This window comes from Pleurodeles waltl, chromosome 3_1 (assembly GCF_031143425.1).
Source record: "Pleurodeles waltl isolate 20211129_DDA chromosome 3_1, aPleWal1.hap1.20221129, whole genome shotgun sequence".
In the NCBI taxonomy this organism is placed as follows: Eukaryota; Metazoa; Chordata; class Amphibia; order Caudata; family Salamandridae; genus Pleurodeles; species Pleurodeles waltl.
This window is the reverse complement of record NC_090440.1, coordinates 1131997664-1132018013: the sequence shown is the minus strand read 5'-3', so window position 1 is coordinate 1132018013 and position 20350 is coordinate 1131997664.

The following is a 20350-nucleotide window of genomic DNA, read 5'->3' as shown; positions in this document are numbered from 1 at the left end:
ACTGGTGAACTTGTATCAAAGTGTGTTACTGGGGAGTCATTGTGCACCAAATGCAGGCCCGTATTTATACTCCGTTTGCGCCGAATTTGCGTCGTTTTTTTCGACGCAAATTCGACGCAGAACTAACGCCAACTAACGCCATATTTATACTCTGGCGTTAGACGCTTCGGGCGCCAAAGTGCCCGGAGTGTGCGTCATTTTTTAGCGTGAACCCCTTCCTTGCGTTAATGATATGCAAGGGAGGCGTTCCCGTCTAAAAAATGACTCCCAGGCCTTTACGTGGTATTTATACTCCCGGGCAAAAATGACGCCCGGGAGTGGGCGTGGCCAAAAACGGCACTTTTGCGCCGCTTTTTAACGCCTGGGTCAGGGATGGCGTTAAGGGACAAGTGGGCTCAAAATGAGCCCAGAGTGCCCTCCCCTGCCCCCAGGGACCCCCCCTGCCACCCTTGCCCACCCCAGGAGGACACCCAAGGACGGAGGGACCCATCCCATGGACATTAAGGTAAGTTCAGGTAAGTATTTTTTTTTTTTTTTTTTGTGGCATAGGGGGGCCTGATTTGTGCCCCCCTACATGCCACTATGCCCAATGACCATGCCCAGGGGACAGAAGTCCCCTGGGCATGGCCATTGGGCAAGGGGGCATGACTCCTATCTTTACAATGATAGGAGTCATGTTGATGGGGGATGGGCGTCGAAAATAAATGGCGCAAGTCGGGTTACGATGATTTTTTCGACGTAACCTGACTTGCCCCATTTTAAGACGCCCATGCGCCATTTTCCCCCTACGCCGGCGCTGCCTGGTGTACGTGGTTTTTCTCGCGCACACCAGGCAGCGCCGGTCTGCTTGCGCCGGCTAACGCCATTCAATAAATACGGCGCCCGCATGGCGCTTCAGAATGGCGTTAGCCGGCGCAAAACTTTTTGACGCAAAACTGCGTTAGCGCAGTTTTGCGTCAAAAAGTAAAAATACGGCCCGCAGTGCCTCATTCCAGGGAAGCATGGAAGTGAAGTACCTTGTGTAACTGGAGGGTCTAGACCGACTCAAGTAATCGAGCGTTAGATGTTGCGCCTCATTTCACAGAGGTGCAGGATTTACCTTCTTCATGGGAGCATTCGGGAGTGTCTGGTACGGTTCACATCATCATGCACCAGACTAGTCCCTCCTCCTGAGGAGGTATCACATTGGAAATTGTCTTTGGAGAGATTATAGGGTCGGGCCGTTTCATGTCATTGGGGCCCTAATGTTGTGCCTCATTTCTGTGGAAGTACAAAACTGAACACTTTTTGTGTGGAAGTGTAACCATCTGGTGCAACTCAAGTCTTTGTGCATCAGACGCGGTGCCTCCTGGTAAAGGAGGTGTGGACCTAGTAAGTCATTGTGGGCAACCGGAAATGTTGAGGGTGATTCAAGTCATCTTGCCTGATGGTGCTCCTCTGTTCAGCAGGTGCCAAAACTGGTAACTATTTGGTAACACTGACTGTCTGGAGGGGCTGGGTGCCATGTTGGCTAAAGGGTGGCCCCAGTAACTCTCCCTCTCTGTGTTGCAGACCTCTGAGTGAACCTCAAACTGGAAGCCCAACCACCTCCTTGCTAATTGTTGCTGGATCTGCTGTTGTCTTTTCTTCCCTCCTCCCATCTTGTTCCCTGCAACCTGCATAGAATGACTAGGGAAGAGAGCAGCCTAGTATTCAGGGGTAAGGTTGAGGCAATCTATGGTTAACGGTGGGGCAGGAAACCCAAAGCTGGTTGGTGGGATTAGGATGGATTGGGGCCTGGGGCACCTGCAAACACAGTGGCATTCACTAGTTGGATGTCAGGGCAGCCCATTAGGGTGCCAAAAGTGTGTGTGTATGGGTGTGTGTGTGCACAAGACAACTGATATCCATGGCACCACCCAGCGGTGCAGATTGGATGTGCAGGAGTGAGTGCAGGTGAATGCGAGGACAGCGCTGGGGTGTTGCTACATATGTTTGCCTGCCAGGGAATTCCTTAGGTTGTCAATTACAATTTTCAAGTACAGCCTAGGCTGCAGTGCTATGTGAAAGCGTACAACCCCTGTATTTACATATTGCTGCTAGCATTCGGAACCTAAATTAAATGGTTACATCACAAATGGTAAACTATACGGTGGGTCTTGTGCTGACAATGTTTGGCACCGCATGAGGGTGCAGGGAGGGAACATATTGTTCACAGCCAACCAGAACGTGCCACCTCCAACAGCGAGGGATGAGGATGCCATGTGAGAATGAACATGTTCACATACTAAAACGTTGATCAAAGCTTTTTGTGAGGCTTACTGGTCACTAAATACATTTCATTCAGCCATATCAACAGGGCACATGCCAGTTTTAGGAGACCTGTTGGGAAAAACCCAATAGTCAGGTAACTGTTGAGAAGCATCTGTCTCTCTCCGCCTCCAGAATCAAGGTATTCACAACTATGGGATTTGAATACAGTGCTGAATCTATTTTGTATCTTGGTGAGATATTAGATATTAGATATCTAGTGGCCAAGACAAGTAAGTATTTTCTCTCTGTCGCTCTTTCACTCTTGCTTTTTCTGGCTTTTCTCACTCATTTTTCCTTTTCTTTTCCATCTCTCCTCCCTTCATCTGCCCTCTTTCACTCTTGCTTTTCTGCATTTTTTCACTTGTTTTTTCTTTTCTTTTCCTTTTCCCTCCTTTCCTCTGCCCCCTCCCCTGCGAGCACCTTTCCCACCCTCCCGCCTCCCAGCTGACCGCTCCCCGCCTCCTTTCCCTTCTTAATGGCGGCCGCGCAATAGCCATGTACAGCGGATGCACGCAGCAGATGCCTGCAGCGGGCATGCTGCAGGCACGCCAAAGGCAAGTCTGTCTGCGCCTGTACACGCCCAGACCGCGCCCATTGCCAGGAACCCTGGATCTCAGTTAAACCACCCTCTGGCCTGCCTCCGTTATGATGCCAAGACCCTTCTCTGCCTCAACACCGGATGTCTCAGCAACTGCTGCATCATCTCCCCCAAGGACACCAACAGACCTTTCACCTGCAGGAACTGCATCTTCAGCACCAGCCTCAATGAGCTGAAGGTATTCTCCACACACAGAGAGACCAACAAACTCCACAACACTTTCAACTGCCTGCTCCTGAACATCCGTTCCCTCCACAAACACACCACCGAACTCTGGGATTTGATCTACACAGCCCGACCAGACATCGCCTTCCTTCCTGAGACCTGGACCAATCACACCTCGGGACCAGACATCGCCATTCCCGAGGAATACAGCATACTAAGGATGGAACGGCACTCCCGTCTGGGAGGAGGACCCACCATCGTACACAAGATTTTACTACATGTCAAGGCCATCGCAGAAGTCCAATGCACTACCATGGAACACCTTCACTTCCTGGTCCACTCAAACTACAACTCCTCCATGCGAGGCACCCTGGTGTACAGGCCACCCTGCCCCCACCCTGCTTTCATAGACGACACTGTAGACATCACTACCCCGAGGCCATGGGGTCAGGCGTCTACCTCCTTCTCAGCGACCTGAATTTCCCCCTTGAAGACCACTCTGATCCAAACACCACACCTCTACTGGACAACCTCACCACCCTCTGCCTCAGACAGCTGGTCTCCGCACCCACACACATCGCAGGACACAAACTGGACCCCATCTTCACCTCAAGCAATCGGATCATCATAGAGACCATCTCCACCCCAGACTGGATCGACCACCGCTGCATACACTTCACAATCACTGTACCCAGCAGCCCCACCCGCACCCCCAGAACCCCCCTACAGGAAAAGCACCAATGAGCAACTCACCTCATCTCTTGCCAAATCCCTCCCTCCTCCCTCTGAATACGCCAACACAGCAGCGCACAATCTCAACACATCGATGACCGAATGGGCCAACACTCTAGCCCCCCTCCGGCTGACATTGACCAAAAGCATACCTAAGAAAGCCAGCCTGTTCACCACTGAACTCCAAGAATCAAAGCGTACCCACAGACATTTAGAGAAAAAATGGAGGAACAGCCAAACCAGTGAAGATCTTGCCTCCTTCAGAGCCGCAACCTCCACCCACCGCTGAAAAATCAAGAACGCACTCCGGGAGCACATCAACTCCTCCACACACAACTCTAAGGAACTCTTCTCAGTCATTAACAAGTTCACCGATCACCCCTCTGAAGTCACCAGCAACCCCTGTCACAGGACCTCTGCAACAAACTTGCCACCTTTTTCGACCGCAAGATCCAGTACGTCTACGGCAGCTTCCTCCTGGAAAATGCTTGCAGCAGAACCAGTGACCAACCCCCAACCTCCCAGAACCCACCCAGACGATCCACAGCTGGTCCACATTCACCACTGAGGAAACAGTCAGTATCATGAACAGCAGCCACTCCGGAGCCCCCACGGACCCATGCCCACACCACATATACATCAGAGCCAGTGCATCCATCGCCCGAGCTCCAGAACACAATCAACTGCTCCATCAACACTGGCACCTTCCTTGAGGACTAGAAACACGCCGAAATACTCCCTGTCCTACAAAAACCTTCAGCCGACTCACCAGAACGTATTAATTTCCAGCCCATCTCGCTGCTACCATACTCGGACGGAGTACCGGAGAAAGCAATCAAAGTACAACTGCGAAATTTCACCAAGGCCAACAACTCCCTGGCTCACAGTCTGGCTTCAGCAGCAACCACAGCACGGAGACAGCCCTCCTGGAAGCCACCAGTGATATCCGATTACTCCTAGACTGTGGCCACACCGCAGCCCTCCTACTCCTCGACCTCTCAGCAGCCTTCAACATTGTCTCCCACAGCACTCTACGCACCAGACTCCATGACATAGGAATCCACGGAAGAGCCCTGGAATGGATTCACTCCTTCCTTTCCAGGAGGACACAGAGTGTCAAACTCGTGCCCAACACATCCAGACCCACTGGAAACAACTGCAGAGTCCCCTAAGGATCTTCACTGAGTCCTACACTGTTCAACGTATATATGGCCCCTCTCACAGCCATCATCAGAAGCCACGGTATGAACATTGTGTCATATGCCGATGACATGCACCTCATCATTTCCCTCACCGAAGACCTGGATACGGCCAAAAGGAACTTCCACTCAGCAATGGAATCCTTTGACACCTGGATGAGAGAAAGCTGCCTCAAGCTCAACTCCGACAAGACTGAGCTCATCATCTTTGGGAATGCCACATCAGCTTGGGTCAACTCCTGGTGGCCCACATCCATCAGCGCCCCCCCGCCCAGACTGATCACACCTGCAATCTAGGCATCATCCTCAGCATCTCCCTATCCATGACCCACCAGGTAAACTCAGTCACCTCCTCCTGCTGGCACACACTCTGCCAGCTTCGGAAGATCTTCAGATGGACCCCAGCAGACTGTCACAGGACAGTCACCCACACCTTAGTCACAAGCAAGCTCGACTACAGCAACACCCTCTATGCTGGCACCTCGACTAGAAACATTGAAAAAGTACAACTCATTCAGAACGCCACCGCCAGACTCAATCTGGATCTCCCACACCGAGAATACATCTCGCAACACCTGACGACCCTCCACTGGCTCCCGGTTGAGAAACGAATCACCTTCAAGCTACTTACCCACACAACCAAGGCCATTCACAATGCAGGACCAGCCTACCTAAACCACTGAATCTCCTTTCACACCCTGGCCAGATCCCTCCGCTCTGCCCAGATGGCCCTGGTCACCATCCCTCACATCTGCAAAACCACTGCCGGAGTATGATTCTTCACCTATATTGCAGCAAAGAACAAGAACAACCTCCCCCTGCATCTCAGACAAATCTCGTCGCTCACCATCTTCAGGAAGAACCTCAAGACGTGGCTCTTCGGATGAGGCCCTCCACTCCTCCCAGCACCTTCAGACCCTCATGGGTGAGTAGCTGCGCTTTACAAAAACTGATTGATTGAAACATGCCTCAGGCCTGCCATTGCAGCCTCTGAATGCAGTTTAAAACTGCTATTTTGACCTGACAAAATAAACCTTTTGCCAGGCCCAGACCTTCTTTTTTATTACATAGAAGTCACCCCTAGGATATGCCCTGGACAGCCCAGAGGGTAGGGTGCAGTGTATTAAAAAAAGTTGGAACTTTACTTTTAAGTTTTACTTGTCCCAGTAGTGAAAGCACTCTTAAATTCATGTTTTACTACTGCAAGGCCAACCTTTCCCATTGGATAACATTTGAGTTACCTTAATACATTTAATAAGTTGTAACATCCTCACAGAAACAGGTATCCAGTTATTTTTTTGTGTCTTTTGAATTGTAATGAAAAATCCTCATATATCATAAGGTCTGATTTTAAAATACAGTTTTGAAAGTGCCACTTTTAGACAGTTGACATTCCCTGCTTTAGCCATTTAATGGCTGCAGACTGTCTCTGGATCACATGACTGGGTGTAGTTGGCAGTTGGGCTTTGTGTATTGCTCATAGACAGCCACACACAATAAAGAGCTTAGTTGTGCCTGGAAGGCCATCACTGGCAGGATGGGAGGGTGGAACTGGGCATAGTCCTACTTACACTTGAATAGGCTGTGTCCTGCCTCCACACAAATGGCTGCGTATCCCCCTGTAGATTAGTCTGTATCTTGGGCAGGGGAGGCAGGATTCCTGTGCACTTCAAAGGGAAATTTCTTGAAGGTTGTCCCACTTCAAAGGAGACACCAGGTATAGATGTTCGACCTCAGGCACCAACTCTTCGGTATACTTCTGGACCTGTGGACACTGCCAGGAAGAAAGACTGCTGTGTCGCTGAAAGGACTGCCACTGTGCTGGACAGCTGTTCTAAAAGACTGCTGTCCTTCTCTGCTTGTCTGCTGCCCTCTTACATGGGAGAAAAGGAGTGGACTTGCATCTCTGAACTCAGGGCTTCAGAGTGACTCCAAGGGCCAGTCGACTGGTCTTCTGATCAGAAGCCCCAGGGACATAACAGACTTCCAACACTCCAGCACCTGGACTCTGCTATATGTGAGACTTGCCATCCAGCGTGATACCACCACAGTCCTGGAGCCTTAGAAGATGGTCTGAATAAGCTCTGCCAAGCCTGGCTGTGATTCTCATCTGAAGTGATGTGAAGCTACGCAAAGCCCTGCAAACCCTCGCAGCACAGCTGCCAGAACCATTGGAATTGCCGCTGAGCGATGCAGAGCCCAACTAAGCCTTGTCGCACAACTGCTGGCTTCATTGGAACCAATGCAAAGCAAGCTATGCCTCACGGTTCACCAGAAACAACCTAAAGCAATAGAAAGCCCCACAAAGCCTCAATGCACAGCTCCATCGGAACCAACACTGGATAATGTCAAGTCTTGCAAAGCAATGCCGCAAGACCAAGCACCAGGAGTTAAGGTATTGTGTTCAGCAGACCTAAGTGGCTCCCATTAGCCATCCCACGCTCCATTGTTGTCGACTTGAACGCTTGACTTTATACCAGTATGGCACAACAAGATAACCACAGTTGTGCTGTTTGCTGCTATTTTCAACAAGATATTTAAAATTATATATCTCTGGTTTTACTGATCAGATTTTTGTTGTTTTTGTCTTGATTTATTTATTAATAATGCTCTAGTTTTCTAAATTGATTTGGGATTTCCCTTATGAAGTGTTTTTACTTTATTTCTTTTTGAAGTGTTGCATAAGTACTTTGCACCTTGCCTCTAATTCAAGCCTGACAGCTCTGTGCCAAGCTATGGTAGGGCTGAGCATAGGTTAATTTGGGGTTTGCTTGTGCCTCAAGCTGAGAATGAGTATAATTGTTGTTTGAGTAGTGTTTCACACCTTCAACCAATAACCCAGTTTCTCACACTATTGCATTTCTACATCTCCAAACCAATGTTGCGAATAGAGATTTACTTTACCCTAAGAGATGGGTTAGTACTAAGAAGTAATATTTGTAACACTTTCTATTGTAATGTGCCCAAAGTGTGCCAACCATGACCATGTCATGCTGAACATGTAGTTTTGCTAATTGCTTATGCATAAAATGTGCTTAAACTCCCTGTTTGTTATGGATCAGGGTAATTTCTCATTTTACTCCTGAAACTTTTACGTGGATTTTCTTTATTTGGAATGCTGTCAGTACTCTTTATGAGTATGACGCTTACATTTAGGGAATAGCTGCTTACTAGAATTATTATTTCTGATGTTGATTTTGTATTTCTGTGCGTCAGTCTCTATGCCATTTCTTACTATAATTTCTACATCGCCTCATGAGATTGCCTGTAAAATGTCAGTCAATTATTAAGTGCTCCCAGTCACTATTTAATTGTACTGGTTATTGATCAGGTCAAGGAAAAAATGAGGTGTCTTGAGCCATTAGATCAACTGGAGTGAAGGCGCTGAGAAAACCTGGGGTGTCTGAAAATATTAGGGTTCCCCTGATCATTGAGAATCGACGTTCACAATTACTTATGGAAACCTTCCTCAATGGGTACTGTGGGTGATGCAAGAAGCAGGGATTGATGTATGTAATCAGGAGCCCCTTTCAGCAAGAGCGTCCTGGTGCCTGGCGCATTCTCACTTTTAGCGAGGCTGGAAGACAGTATGGATGCGTCTGAATGGTCGGAAGACTCTACTTTTCATAGGTTTTGTCTGAAACCTGTAGTGGATATGGCCTCCCATAACCCTCCCCTTTGGTCCAGACATAGAAAATAGCTTTATCTATCATGAAGGAAAGTTTCAGTTCTTTAAATGAAATGGAGGTATAGAGTACCCATCATACAGAATTGCTATTTTTAGGAGTCTTTAGGTTTTTTCCATCGTTGCAGCCATTTTGTTCTATAGTAGGGGATGAGCATATGTTTATGGAATTATTTTTTCTAACGAATAACGTCGGTATTCATTAGGATATGTTTGATAATGCAACCAACTTTTGACCTGTAATGATTGGTTCGTAACAATATTCTGCATTTGTTCTCTTTCGGGGAATGATCAGAAGCAGGGCTAAATATGTGTACTCTGAAATACACAAGGGGTGTCATGAAGAGAAAGAGGGGTCTCGGGAAGTCTGGCAGCTTCTTCAATGAACAGGAGAATGATGATTTGTTAAGAGAGTGTTAAAGGGGAAATAAGGTGTGGTGGATAGGTTGTGTAGTGCGGGAGAAAGAAAGAAAGAAAGAAAGAAAGAAAGAAAGAAAGAAAGAAAGAAAGAAAGAAAGAAAGAAAGAAGGAAGGAAGGAAGGAAGGAAGGCAAGAAAGAAAGAAAGAATCAATCCTCTCCTCTGTGTCCTTTATAGAGTGGAAACTTTCCTTCATGATAGGTAGCACATTTTATTTTATGTTGTATTACTTGAAGACCGGCCTTGGGTGTGTTTGTAAGGTTACTAGATGATTGCTTTGCTGTCAACAAAGACACCATAAAATAGCTGATGCATTTCCATAGTTACAGTCATGGAGTGTAACAGATCGTAATGGTTTCAAAGGGAGAACCTAAGTCGTGAACCTTGTTTCCGAGTAACAGCGAGTCACCTTGAAAGGGCGGCGGGAAACTGGAGTCCTGCAAAACTATACCCATCAACCAGAAATGCAATCAAAGCTTCCAAATCTGAGATGGAGCATAATCCTTACGTATGGTTCAATGCTGCCACCTGGTGGTTCAATGACAAGTTACCAGGAGCCAAAGAGCTTCAATTGAGAGAAAAACTTGAAAGAGCAACCTACGTTAACGGTCTCAAAGGAACTCACTCAAAGCACAAGTCTGGGTTTGGAGGGGTGGACAGATTCGCCCCCAAGTAATTTTAGAAAGGAGACGGCCGTGTCTCTTGGCCGGATTCCAGAGAAGGAATTAACTCTACCTTCCATCAGCGAGATGTTGCTTGTGAAAATGCTACATTGTAAAAAAATAAGAGGTATATTTACAAGCCCCTTGCCCCTTAACGACGCCGTAGGTCATTTTTTGCGTTATATTTACAAAGTGGCACAATGCTAGCAGTGCGCAACTTTGTAAACCCTTGTGCCACATTATAGCTGCACCAGGTATAATGTATGCAAGGAGCGCGTTCCCCTGCAGGGAGCCCCTTAAAATGGTGCAGTGAAATTTATAAGATTTCACTGTCCCATTCTAGCACCATTTTTTAACACCTGCACACTATTTGCTTTGGGCCTCCCTGAGCTTTGCTGAACTATCATGAATATTTTTGGTGCTAGTCCAGCAAAGCACCACAATAGCATAAAAAATGTTGACACTAGTCTGCTAACGTGCACCATGGTGCGTCTCATAAACCGTTCCATGACACCATTGGCTTGAAGCAAAAGTGAGCTTTTCTGATGTTTGATATTCAGTCTAGTTAAAAAGTCCTCAAACTCCATGCTATTGATAGTCTGTTAACTCCCCTCTTTTGGCATTTGTTTGTCTTCTTTGAAAGCAGCAAGGCCCACACTGCATGTTGATCAATTTATTTTAATCTATGATCATTTCACATTCACCCTCTTCATTGTCGTTTAATGTCGATGTCTAGGAACTCTTGCAGGATGAACTTGATGACGACTGACTTGTCACAGTTGAGGTTGCTTTTGTCTTTGCCTTCTGGCATCCATTTTCTCATTTTGCCATGACGCAAATAGTTTCTATTTTGCTTTGCAACCCATTATCAAGTGATTCCCCTATCTGCACCCTTTGCACATTTGTCCGGTGGCTGCACATTTATCTTCATGTGGAAATAAATATCCACATCGGAAAAACAGTCTTCGTTACTTTGAAGGTGTCCCCTTACAGGTGTCTGCTCGGAGCTTGTGTCTACTCTTCATGACCAATGGCGACTCACCTTTTGCTGTTCCCGCTTCCATGTTGGGGGCTTGCTGATCTGCTCATTCCTCACTTCAGGCTGCCATCAGTACTTTTTCTAGACTGAGTGTCTTTTAAATAAGTCCGACAAACAACTATCAATGCCTCTGAGGCGCACGGCTTCTTCATCCTTAAATTCTCTAAATTTGCAATGTTTGATGAGCACATCAAGTCTTTCAACAAACTCATCCAACATCTCACCAACTTCTTCTCCCTATTGATTGAAAATGTATCTTTCATAGTCGACGTACAGCATTGATTAAACTTAGCTCCTAAAGCTTTCTTGATTTGACGGTATGACATTGTCTCAGTTTGTGACTTTGTTCACTCCATCACCAGTGAGATTCTTCAAGTATTTAATGATTTTCTCATCATTTACATCATTTACTTCTTCCATCGCATCTTTGAAATCATCGAAAGTCTTGATCCATGTGGTCCATCTGGCACTGATATTCTGCTTTTTGGCACTATTGAATGGTGGTGGAGGTTTAAAAAATGCAGCAACACCATACGCAATATTGTTTGTGGCAGCTACAGGGAGCCTTGCTATCTTGAAGAACTTTTGAGCTGTGTTGAAGGCCACCGGCTGCTGACTTACCCTTTCTTCAGCTGCTTCTCTGGGGACAAACAACCTTGCAAGCACTATCGCTGTGTTTGAACTTGAGTCACTTCAGCAGATTTTGAGCTCGTGATGCCGGTGAGTAATGTTCACTACTCGTATCTGGTTGAAGCTGCCTTCCAGGTTTATATCTTGTTGTTGCTGCCTTTTATGTTATATCTGGTTGTTACTGCCTTTAGTGTGAGTAATGGTATGAATGATGGCTTGATGTTATGGTGCAACACCATATTCTCTCAGCCTCACCAATGAGTCCATGGTGCTCCTCTGGTAGGCCTTCAACTCCTGCACGAGGCCTCGTATGGACTAGAGTAGATCTTGCACTCCACTTATGTCAGCTTCAGGCTTCTTTGAACTGGCTGTGGGTGCATGTTTCATGCAAGAGCCGTTTGCTATATCCTTGCAAACTCTCAGGGAGAGCAGTCTTGTTTCACGTATCCCATTCTTATCACCAGTTGTGGTGTCCTCCCCAGTTAATGTCTTTATACATCAGCGTACAACATTCAACTGACTTTTCAAGCTCTCATAAAATTTAAAGACCACACCTTAATACCTCTCTGATTAATTATGTAATCCCTTCCTTGATTCCACTCTGGCCACAGGGTCCTAGTGCTCCCAGTCCTAAGACACTGCAAGTGATACAGCAGGCCTAAGTAGCCCTATTTCAGTGACCGAGCGACCTGCTTGTTGTGCCAGTGGGTGCAGTGTGATGTACAGCTCAAACGACCTACTTTTTTTAGCAGGCTGGGAGTCTGCCAGAGACATCTTTAGGATTTTGGGGGACCCGGGCCAAATATATTTTGGGGCACCCCGCTCAAAACAAATCTGAACTTTTTATCCATTTTCAGCTCATTCACACTCTTGGTGACTTTAGCTGCCTCGTTTACAACCCTCTCCTTGGACGTCCTACATCTGAGCCCAACCCTAGAGCAAACAGTATCTCTCTGGCTGGCCAGCATCAGAGCAAATATCAGCAGCCTAAACAAGCCTGCCAGAGTTTTACAGTGGACTAGTGTCTAAACTTTGGGCCTGTGCCTATGTAGAGTGGGGTATTTTGTTCAGTAAATTCCAGTCCCTGCTCATGATCTAGTCTGTCCAAGCCATTTGGGCATATGGAGCCACATGAACGTACTTTTTTTCTCATCGCAAATGGCCCGATTTGCAGAATGAAGCCGTTTGCGATGAGAAAAATGCTTTTTGGTATGTACAGACCCATTTTTGCGATTCGGTAATCTATTTACCGAATCGCAAAAAGGGTTAACAAGTCACAATTAGGAAGGAGCCTTCCCTTCCTAATTGCGAGTCGCAGTCCGATGTACGATTGTTTTGTGATCGTGAATGCGGTCACAAAACAATCGTAGTTAGCACCAGTTTCAAACTGGTGCTAACCCATTAGTAAACGGGAAGGGGTCGCCATGGGACGAGTAAAGTACACTGTTGTACATCTGGTTTTTCGACTCGCAGTTTGCGAGTCGCAAAACCGAATCTTTGTACATGTGGCCCATGGTGCTGATTAATGCTTTTGTTTACTGCACTTTCTGTGCTGTGAGCAACAGGTACTTGGAGTCAGGAGCCAGCCAGCTGTTATCGCACTGCCTGGAAGCAGCAGCTCCACAAGGACATTGCAGTCACAGAGGGAACACACAATGGCAATCTTTACTTCACAGTTACACATGCTGAATATAGTTAAAGGCCTGTGCAGCACTGCTAGCTATGCACTTAGAAGGTTAGAGTGATTACTGAATCAAACCAGAATCAAAAAGGTATATTGTTTGCCTCTTTGTATCTTTCAGTTAAAGTTCAGACTGACCAGGCAGTCTGGGCAGGTTAAAAAACCTGGGGCCAGATGTAGCAACCCTTTTGCGAGTCGCAAACGGCGAAAATCGCTGTTTGCGACTCGCAAACGTGGGTTTGCAATTCACAAATGCATATTGCGAGTCGTTACTGACTCGCAATATGCATTTGCGACTCGCAAATAGGAAGGGGTGTTCCCTTCCTATTTGCGAGTCGGAGTGGTATGCAACTCCATTTGCGACCACGTACGCGGTCGCAAATGGAGTCGCAGTTACCATCCACTTGAAGTGGATGGTAACCCACTCGCAAACGGGAAGGGGTCCCCATGGGACCCCTTCCCCTTTGTGACTGGACCCCATATTATTTTTTCAGGGCAGGGAGTGGTCCAAGGTACCACTCCCTGCCCTGAAAAATCCGAAACTAAAGGTTTCGTTTTTTTTTGTAGTGCAGCTTGCTTTCCCTTAGGGAAAACGGGCTACACTTCAAAAAAAAAAAACCTGCTTTATTGAACAGCAGGTCGCTAACATGGAGGCCTGCTGATGTCAGCAGGCCTCCATGTTAGCGAGTGCCTATACTCGCAATGGGGCCGCAATTTGCGACCCACCTCATGAATATTCATGAGGTGGGTCATTGCGACCCCATTGCGAGTTGCAGTCGGTGTCTGAGTCACCGTACTGCATAGCAATTTGCGACTTGCAAATTGCGAGTCGCAGGGACTCGCAATTTGCAAGTTGCAAATTGCATTTTTGCTACATCTGGCCCCTGGTTGTTTTAAAACTCTAGACAGTGTGGGTCTGTCCAGAAAGGTTCATGAGGGAGCCTCTTTAAAAGTTGGGGCCCAGGGCCAGAGCCTACTTTGCCCATGCCTTAAAATGTTTCTGATTTTTTCAGTGTATTGGGCCCATGTTTGAGGTAAATGCTGTTTCGCCTGGTTTCTGCAGTGCTCTAGGACCCCATCTAGGAACTGAGGGGGCTCGAAATGTTAAGTGTGCTTGTGACCCGCATCTATATTTTTAATTAAGCTCCAGCCCATGCACTAGATTGGGGATTATGCATTGTACCTAGTTAGATGTTCCTTCTTCTCCCTTGGATAGACAACAGGAACATAAGTCATTGGGATATGAAATAAGAGTTGGCTTTCTTACAGTATGCAGTCTTGCTATTTTGATTTGAATCAGCAATTATAGAAAAAGGAGTGACTTTTTTTGTTTTAAAGAGAGACTTTGACTGCCATTGTCAGTTGCCTGTTGCCTGAGTCTTTTGTGGCAGGAATTAAGGCCTAATATTTATTTCTATGTAAAATGTAATTCCTGTCTGTGTTGGTCCTTTCTTAGATTTTCACTAGTGGGTGCTGCAATGTTGGGAAAGTTCCATATTGGGAAAGTTCCATATATAGTTCAGCTGTAAACCTTTGGATCCGTGCTGTAAGGCATGTTATTACCTATTATTTTCTCTGAACCAAAAGCTGTTTGTATTCTCTTTATCAGTCTTGCCTTCGGTTTGGGAGTGTTTGACAGTCAAGAACGAAGGGCACACAGCTGCAGAAGAAACACAGGTTCTCATTTACGAGATCCTTCATCCACCAGAGTGTCACCTTTAGCGACTCTCAGGTGGTGATGTGCCCTGTTCCATATCTACAAGGTGGCGTTATGCGACCTTGTAAATTTGGGTCACCCCAAAGCAGTTCTCTGTGGCAAAGGGGCATGCAATGGGTGTTGCTGTTAGCGTACCCACACAACAACCATTGCTTTTTAATGCTGCCTCAGATTTGCAAGAAATCTTAAACCTGAGGCAGCGCAAAAAACTAACACCTCCCCAGGGGTGGTGTTAGAGTGGGGCAATTAGGAGAAATGCTTTTATTTCTCCTCATTTTTTGCTCTTTCAAGGTGTGCTGCTTTCTGCAGCACATATAGAAGGAGCAAATCGCTTTTAATGGGTGTTTATGTGCAGGAAGGTTCCCCTTCCTGCACATAAACAATCACCCTTGCAATACAGGGATCCTTGCGCCATGCTCATGGGTGGGATGCGTTAGTGTTAGGCAGCTGATTTAGCGCCGGCGCAAGGGAAAATGCAGGGATGCGCCACATTCTTGTAAATACGGCACATCCCTGCATTTTGAAAATTATGCAGCTCGGCGCAGCAGTATGTCTTGCGCTACCTTGCTGCACCATTTCCTACTAAATGAGACTCATAATGTTCTCAGGATTGTTTCTATCATAAAAGAAAGAAAAATATATTGTAGAGCAAGGCCTTAAATATGTTCCTAAAGTAATGGTTAAGCTATCAAATCCAGGGGTTACTGAAACTAGAATGGAAGGAACCAGACCGTGAAAGATAAATTTATATGTGAATAAATCTACACATGTAAATGTATTCTTACACTTTGGAGTAAATGCACTACTTTTGGCTATTGACCATTTTTAACAGCAAATGTATTCCAAAGTGTAGCCTTACATGTCTGTAGCTCTTAGAATCATGAGTGAAGCCAAATTTACAACTGTAAAGTTACTACTGGTAACTTTTCACACATAGGCAGGGATATCTGTCATTGTGGTGGAGATCTATACCACCATGGTGGACATCTCCACCACAATAAAATTTAAATTTGAATAAATTAAAATAATTTTTTTACATGTGTACAAATGATGGTAGAGCACATCTCCCTTGACCGGCCACCTTCCCATTCCTTTGGGTCCCAGCCCACCAGCATTCTCAACAATTCTCCTGCTGGGCACAACAGTAGTCCCTACTCGATGCAGGGACTACCCATGACCCAATCCTACATGTTTATTCCCACTATTCGCCACTACATGATCTATTTGTACGATTAGACCACTTTCTTTGCTCCCAGACTTTGATCCCCCAGCTGACCTATTCCGACTATCTGGGTCACGTCTTATCTGTTCACACAACACATGTTATAGATTTTGAATGGGTCACCTCACAACGGCTGGTTCCCACCTGGATGCTCCCAAAGCCAACACTAGATAACCCGGCTTTTTGTGATATCCACCAAAAACACATCTCCCAGTACTTTGAGGAAAACCACAACACTGCAACTGCCCACACCATTGAGTGGTACTCTTTTAAGGTGGTTTCTAGAGGCCTTTGCCAACAAAACTTAGCAGGGGTTTGCGGAGAAGTCGGTTAGGCCCTTTGGGATGCAGATGCGGATATGTCTGCTTTAGACAATTGCCCGCCCTCTCTGGAGATACAGAGCGTTGCTCCATAACGGTTGGTAAAAAATTCAGGCTACACTGGTGGAACACCTCCGCTGGTATAACTGCACAGAATACACAGCCCAACTGCACTTCACGGATGGCCACCTACTAGTGTGGCTGACCCACCAGGAAACCCAAACACCCCATTACCAAAAGCAATTCAGACACAAGTCCAATCCTAGAAAACGAATCCACTATATTACAAGTATTCAGCTCCTACTACTCAGCATTGTATAGTGAACCTCCAATCATACCCCTTGAGGTAATCAGGAGCTTCTTAAGCTGCCTCCCCTTACCATCCATTAGTGCTCAAGAGCGAGAGGAATTGGAGAGTAATTGGATGAATTAAACACTGTTGCTGAGGTTAAGAAGGCAATACATGACCTAGCTTGTAATAATACCCCAATGCTGTATGGGCTCCCCATAGAATACTATGACTGTTTTTCTCCAGCCTTGGCCCCCACCTAGTAATATTTATAATGAGCACTCACAATGAGCTCGCTCCCAGCCTCCCTCCAGGAGTCCCTTCTTATACCGATGCAGAAACCAGACAGAGATCCCACAGCACGTCAAATAATATTAGACGTCTCTTCCATGTGATGGATCATGCCTCCCTACGATACCCAGTAGCAGCATGTTTCAAATTAAATCTTGAAAAGGCCTTTGATTCCCTATCCTGGAATTATCTCTTCGAAGTCCTATAGGTGTTGAGTTTAGGCCAGTGCTTGCTAGACGAAATTGCTATACACTAACTGATACTCCAGGGTATACATTGGCCATCTGATCTCATCCCCTTTTCCCATAAACCAGGGAAAACGTAAGTGGTGCCCTCTCTCCCGAATTCTCCTTTCCACAGCAATGGAACCCTTGGCTTACCGCCTTCTTCGAGAAGACCAAAAATGAGGGATCCCCTTGGACGACCTCACACATGCTTCATACCTTTATGTGGATGACCTCCTCCTACACATTGGAACTTATCCATAGACATGGTTCCAATTTTGGCCTTTAAGTCAAATGGGAGAAATCAAGCACCTTCCTCTTCCGGCAAGATGCACAACCCCTAACTGATGACCCTCATGTGCAATACCCCACTGGCTGGGAAATCGGTGGCAGTCTGGTACCATTCCCAAATGGACCTATTTGAGGGCAATCCGAAATTAGCTTTTACAGCCATCAAATTCCAAATGTTGTTCTGGCAGTGGCTACCCCTGGCCCTGACAGGAAGAATAGCACTCTCCAAAATAATAGCCCCCCACCTCTTATACTACTTTGCCACTTTGCAAACATACCCTTGTCCCTCACAGATGTTTCTTCCAGACTTAGACCAACTCCTGGGAGATCTCTTGTGGGATGGAGGGAGGAGAAGGGTATCTCTCCATATCCTCCAGCTGCTGATGGTGTTGTGTAGCCATTTTAGTTACAGCTCCATGCTTGTTAGTTTAATACATTAGGCCACTGTGCACCTTAGCCTAGATATATTTTAATCAGCTTTGCATTGTTATTTTTACAATAACCAGTTTTACGGTCTTGTTTAAATTACTTCTATCTAACTGTTTTGCTTAGCCCAGCACTGTGTTCTCAAACAACACATTCTTGATCACTCTGTGCTTCAGTCAAGGCTACAGTTTGGTACATTGCCGGTGAAAGTGGTAGAAGTTTAGTCTCCAACATTCGTAGAAAATACACATCCTTGCGTAGGGACATTTTCTTAGAACATCAGCTGTGTTATTATAAAAACACTTTCTAGTCCCATTACACGTCAAGAGGGAGATTCCAGCCAGGGAACCACAACTGTACGCTGAATACTTCGCTGCAGATGCTAACGCAGACCACAGGCCTTTGCTCAGGTATGAGGGTTGATGTCCTCCCGGGGGAACCTGAAAGGGCAGGATTAGAGCTTAACATGCCGTGCTCAAAATATGATTTAGATAGAGAATAGTCCATCAATTCTAGTGGCAATATGATAGCATTATTCTTATGCTTCACTCTCATCATCACCATTTTAATATTGTTGTGTTGTGTTGTTCTGGTTATTGCAGCTCACGCTTTGCTATCTAAAATGCAGTAGTATATTAAACCAATCTTTAAAGCTTATACTGCTTTTATTGTCATTTATATATGAGACCGAATTGTGAATGAGAGAACCAGATTCGACCTGAGTGACCACGACTTCCCTGAGAAGTATGATATGTCATGCGCTCAGCTGCCCATTGATCTCTACCTTTCGGGTGAGATGATGCACTGCTAGTTAGCTGGAGCAAAACCCAGATTTGGAGCGACAGGTGTCACCCACCGTGGGTCAGACTCAGTCTCCCACACTGTGGACGATCTTGCTGCTCAAAATCCAGTAGTCTCATTAGAATAATGGGAGCCTACGCGACAGTGGGACAAGTAGGAATCGTGGCACCAAACTTAGAAAATTAATACCTAGCAGCATAGCTCCAAAGGTTTCCCAATGGCTGGCGGGCATTTCCCCTTTATGAGACAAGCAAGGGAGAGGGTCCGCTCCCTACAAATTTAATACGCCAACTCCTCCATTCAAGTGTTAAATTACACAGCTCATGGTCCTTGCTCGGTTGGGTCACCCATAAATGCCTCGTGAGGGCCTTTCAGCTGATATGAAAGGTAACCCACTACTTTCCAATCATCCCCCTTTAGGGCCTAACAGGACCCCTGGGCCCTTTTATAGCTGATCAGTTAATTGAATGGCACGCCCACTCCTTGGACGCAGTGGGCGACCTCTTTTAAGAAGCACAACTCCTCACATTTGACCAGCTCTGCCAAGACCATAACCTCCCTCCAGGTCAGTTCCTCACACATGGGCAGCTACAGATGGCTCTTCATTCAATCTTGGGCACACTAGACACAGAACCACCCATGCAGTTATGCATTCGCTATATCTCATGGGAGATGGACGACACCTCAACACATGACTATATAAAGTCATTAGAGACCACACAACTACCGCACTAACCCAACACTGGCACCTCTGGTAGGAAGACCTGGCGAGACCCCTACATGATACAGAGTGGAACAGAGCTTTGGAGTCCCCACCAACTGTCTCCAGAAATGCCCGTTTTAAAAATATCTAATACATGATACTTCACAGGGCCTACCTCTCACCCTCACAACTAAATTGCATGTTCCACGTAGCACCTCTAACCTGCCCCAGATGTTCCTCCCTGACGGCCAACTTCCAACCCATACTCTGGTCTTGCCCGAACATAGGAAACTATTGGCGCCCCATCCATACAACACTAGCGCGACAGCAACAGAAGTCACTACACTGAACTCCTGGGAGGACACAGCCCTAGGCATTTACGCTCGGTGCAAAAACCAAAAGGTGTGAGAGAGCTTTGCCGACCTTGCACTCCTATTGGCCAGGCATCTTCTTACTATGCACTGCAAAGTACACCGGCCTACAGCACTTCCCCTGTGGTGTAAGGCATTGCTGTGCTGGGGAGAAGTCAAAAGCTCAGTGATATACTTAGAGGAAGACTGCTGCATATGGCAATGCCCTATAGTTGCTGCCTGGGACACCATTCTCATGGAATTCAAGGAGTCAACCGAAGAGGCCCCCTCCACATCTCCCTAAACTCCATTGACACAAGGCCCTCTGCCCCTGGTACACCATAAAAGTAGGTTTGGGTGTAAAACTATGCTCCGTTCGCAGAGTTTGCAGAATTTGGCAACTTCAACTTCCGTGGAGAATGCGGAGTTACCAATAAACTCCACTGCCCGTGACAGAGCAGAGTTCTTTTTCCATTGGCATGCTCTTGATGTCATTTTGTTGGAGGCACAACAATAGATGTGCCGGGCACTTGTGAGCTCAAATTAGATTTTCTACCCACCTGCAAGTTTTTGCAAGATTTTGCGGCCGCAACAACAACTTCAGGTGCTTCTTT